Source organism: Cricetulus griseus, chromosome 7 (genome assembly GCF_003668045.3).
Source record: "Cricetulus griseus strain 17A/GY chromosome 7, alternate assembly CriGri-PICRH-1.0, whole genome shotgun sequence".
Classification (NCBI taxonomy): domain Eukaryota; kingdom Metazoa; phylum Chordata; class Mammalia; order Rodentia; family Cricetidae; genus Cricetulus; species Cricetulus griseus.
Genome location: NC_048600.1, coordinates 91,815,975 through 91,820,807, shown reverse-complemented (window position 1 = coordinate 91,820,807; position 4,833 = coordinate 91,815,975).

Below are 4,833 nucleotides of genomic sequence, written 5' to 3'. Positions count from 1 at the left end.
CTGGTTGTATGTAGACAAGCTTCGGGTCCCTTTGAGGAATGAACCCAGGATCACCATCTTGCTTCCAGAAATTACTTCCTTACTCCCCCATGGGGACCTTGACAGAGGTAAAAAGCCCTTCACTTCTTTTCTCTGTTTGACAAATGACTCCCAAGGTTCAGTATGTGCTAGAAAGAGAGCTTAGTTCTCCAGCTTGAACCTTAGGGATTATCTGGTGGTGGGAATGCTATCTATTTTTTTTAGGTTTTTCAAGACAGGGTTTCTCTGTGTAGCTTTGGAGCCTGTTCTGGAACTTGCTCTGTAGACCAGGTTGGCCTTGAACTCACAGAGATCAGCCTGCCTCTGCCTCCCCAGTGCTGGGATTAAAGGCGTGCACCACCAACGCCTAGCTGGGAATACTATCTTACTCAGATATCTTCTATGCATTCAGTCAACACCCATCTGGGTACCAGCTTTTGATGAAGCATGGTCTGGTAGAGGACTCTCACAGCACGCAAGAGAATGGGCAGTACGGTGCAACACATACCTTGATAGAGTTGATCTAGGGCACTGAGCAAGGGGCCTCACCTGCTCTGTGCTGACAGTTCACAAAGCAAGTTCAGTCTTCATCTGAGACTCGAAAGATCAACAAGACTGAACTAGTAAAGTAGGGAGGAGGAGACACAGACAATGTGCTTCAGCGACATAAGAGCATGGGAACTTCCTGGAGACTAGAAAAATACTGAGCCCAGCTAGGGCTATGAAAACAAAATATAGTTTATTGAGTGAGAGACAGGAATGATGAGGACCAAGCCAAGGAGGAAAGCCAGCAATGGGTCCCATAGGGCTATTTAATCACCTGCTGAGCACTGTGTCAGGTGTGAGTAGGGGTGGGCATGTATATTTATAACTAAGCTGTGTGGACCCAGTGGGAGAGGCCATTGAAGATGAGAGGACGGCCAAGGATTCTCCGAGCTGTAAGCTGGGTACCCACGCCTCACTCCCCTCTCCCTACCTTCGCAGGGAAAGCTGGTCTGTGGGAAGATGCTTCTTTCAATGAGGAAGTGGTTTCCTTGACAACAGCCTCATGCACCCTCCCGGCCTCCCAGATCTGTGGCCCATTCTTGTTGCTTGAGAACATCCTTTCCCTCTTCTTTCAAGATGTGGTGTATTCACTGGCCTTCTCTGCTCTGGGCTGCACAGGTCCACGTCCTACAAATCCTTCCAGGTGTTGGCGTATCTAGACTTCTCTACCATTCTTGGGGCTGCACTGGGGCCTCTGAATACCCTCCCTCCACCTGCCCATGTATGAATTTGCCAAAAGCCACCTTTGCCTCCCTCCCCCCAGCCCAGATTGACCTCCATCTTAGCAGCCATTTACTTTTAAGGACAAGCTGGCTTTTGCAATCTGTGTACATCTCCCATCCCCCTAGACTTCCAACTGTCTCTGATGGCCCTCTCCAGGAAGGTCACTGGGCAAAGCACAAGGCAGGTGTTTCCTGATTCTAACATTCCCCTGAGGCTGGCCCAGGCAAGGACCCCAGCAAAGACTGAAGAAGGCTGGTTTCCTACTTGTACTGCCCATAGTCCATCAGGAGTCACGCAGAACATTTACTGAAGGAGGACATTTCCGAAATTGGAAAAGGTTTTGCAGAGTGGGGTCCTGGCTTGGTTGCTAGGCAGGGAGTAAATTCTTGTGCTGTGTGTGACAGCTGGAGGCTTCCCACTGGCCTTGGAACACTGACTTTGAGATAATTAGTCATGGGATTGAGGTACCTAGATGCTCCTGATTCAATCATTTTCCAGCACCGAACCTCAAAAGAGCATTGGAGGAAGGGGCTGAGAGGTGGCTCAGTAGTCAAGAGACTGGCTGCTCTTGTAAAGTTCTAGGGTTCAGTTCACAACCATGAATAATTCCAGTTCCAAGGAACTTGCTGCTCTCTTCTGAAGCACCAGGCATGACTGGTGCACAGACATACTCGCCTCAAGACACTCATATGCCTGAAATAAATAAATCTAAGTAAATTTGTTTTTAAAAGAATAGCAGTAACACATCTATTATAAGGCTGGGGAGATTACTCAGTTGGTAAAGTGCTTGACACATAACTATGAGGACTTGAGTTCAACCTGGGCACTCCTTTAAAAAATAATAATGATGATGATGATGATGATAGAGGGCTGAAGAGATGGCTCAGCAGTTAAGAGCACTGACTGCTCTTCCAGAGGACCCGGGTTCAATTCCCAGCACCCACATGACAGCTTACAATCTGTCACAGCTCCAAGATCTGACACCCTCACACAGACATACATACAGGCAAAAACAACAATGCACATAAAAATAAAATTTAAAAAAATAATAGTAATCTGGGTTATAGTACTCACCTGTAACCCCAGTGTTAGAGTAGAGATGGGAGGTATCTCAGAGACTCACTGGCCAGCCAAACTAGTCTCATCTTGAGCTCCAGACCAGTGAGAGACCCTGTCTCTAAAAACAAGGTTGGACAGGTGCTAAGGAATCGCATCTTAGGTTGATCTCTGGTCACATGTGTGTGAGCACTCACATGCATCCACATTGCATGTCTATACACACATGCACGCACATGCATGCATAACCACACATGCACACACACCAAAAAAAAAAAAAAAAAGGAGGAGGAAAAATAGGAGGAGAAGAAGGAAGAGAATCAACCAAGGTCCCCAAAAGTCTATGACATGGAAGAGGATTATTGGGAGAACCTGAAAAACTGACTAGCTTGGAAATACTGACTACAGCTCCATCAAAGTAGCTCAGAACAGTGGAGATGACTGAACCAAAGGCATGGGTGATATTGGAAAATGAACCTGACTCCACTTATTCACATGCTGTGTGATTCTAGACAATTGACCTCACTGCTCTGAGCCTACGCTAAAGCTGGTAGGCTGGTATGGAGGAGACTTAGGATACAGATTTTACAAGTAGCAAATGTTGTTCTTGGGGGAAGAGTGCCCAGCCTGGTGGCTGTGGTGGCTCCTCCAGAGCCCTGGGCCATGGGAGAGGCTTCCTTCTAGGGCAACTAGAATTGGGGTATTGTCCTGTGCATCTGAAACTCTTTGTCTGCCATCTTCCTGCTTCTTGCTCACTTGGTAGCTGTGCGGGAGTAACCAGGGCTGGGAGCTGGAGGTTGTTTGTGCTACTATCACTTCCCATCCTGCCTGGCTCTGCAACCTGAGCCTGCTCACACCTCTGCAATCATACTGCAAGGCCCTGACAGTGTTTTTTACACAGATCCCCCACTGGGTCCAGGCTGGAGTTGGTGGCCTAATGGCCTGAAAACATGACTGACAGTTGTCAATCCCTTCCTCTGGAGGTGCACTGTGTGGCTTTTCTGTCCTCAGCTCTACAACGTGTCTTTGTGAGATTGTATCCCCACCTAAAACAGTCTCTCTGGCACCCTACCTTCTTAGCCTGGCACCCACGGCCACCACACTGTGATATTATCAGAAACACCCATCAAATACCTACTGTGTGCAGTGTGGGGTCAGGAGGGATAAGGGCTCCAGAGAGACGTTTCCAACTAGATACTGCACACCACAATGTGCACCCCGGCCCTCCCCCTGCACACCCATTGGCCTGCTCGACACCCTCTAAGTCCCACTTTGCCCTTCCCTGCTGTGTCCTAAGCCCTGCCTTCCCCTGCCCTTGACTCTACTATAGAGCCTGGACCCACACAGGCTCTCCTCCAGGCATCCTTGTTGGGGTGTCTCCAGTGCTCACTCTTTCTCCAAGCTCCCACACTGGGTTGGCACTCACAGAACATATTTGAAGTCTACTTGGCTCTGTTTCTTCAGGCCTCAGTATTCCTACTTATAAAAAGACAGAGTAACACCTAGTGGTTTGTGAGGTTGAGGAAACAATATATCAACCAGCTTGGACTAAACGCTGGGGACATCATGCCCTCACGTGCAGCTTTTTAATCTCTGTATCCTTAACACCAAACAGTGTCCATGACTGGTGGTGCCAAAGGCTTTGTTGGGTAGATGGCTGATGTGCGAAATGGCTGAATATGTCAATAGAACATGAAGCAATATTTGCTGTTTTCCCATGGCAGTCAGGGGATAGGAAGATTCTGGAAGAAACTAATCTTTATTGTCTACTTATCACACATCAATGCTCAACAGACTAAGGAAAAATTACTGCAGAATGAGGAAGAGGCTAGTGACTAGGATAAGTCAGTGGGCCAGTCTAGTGCAAAGGATATGAAGAATGTGTGATTTTGATAGACTCCTCGATACCTAGAAGGAGGAAGCATGCTTGCTTGCTTCCTGGCTAGTCAGATGCCCCCAGGCCTCCGGGTCCTGATTTTAGGCTTTGAAACGCCTGAGGACTGAGGACGGGATGCCTGGGTAGTCAGGGTAGGTAGGGACAACGCCCAGCTCCAAGGGTCATGTGTCAACTGCTCAACTGAGAACTTGGCTTTGGGGATTCAAAGGCTGGAGGTGGGCTGGGCTAGGAGTGCTTGACTCCTGCCCTGTACAGCCTGGCTGGGGGCTCTCCAAGCCCAGTTCCCCCAGCAGCCTCTGTGCCCCGCAGGAGTAAAGGCTGCTTTCCTCTTGTAATCTGAAGCCTTTCTTTCTTGTCTTTGACCTCCCTGGCCCCGCTAAGTCTTCCTGGTTGTTACTCCTCCTGCCGTCCCTCCTCCTTACTCCCACCTCCTGACTCCAAAAACACTCTGATTGCCAGGGTGGGTCAATGGTTAACACTCAGCAGGCTTTATATAAGCTGCCCCAGGCCACCTGCTGTGCACAGCCTCTTCAGTGCTTCTGTTTCGTGACTCCTGGAGGCAGCTGCTCAGGCAGCCTCAGCTGGTCCACACT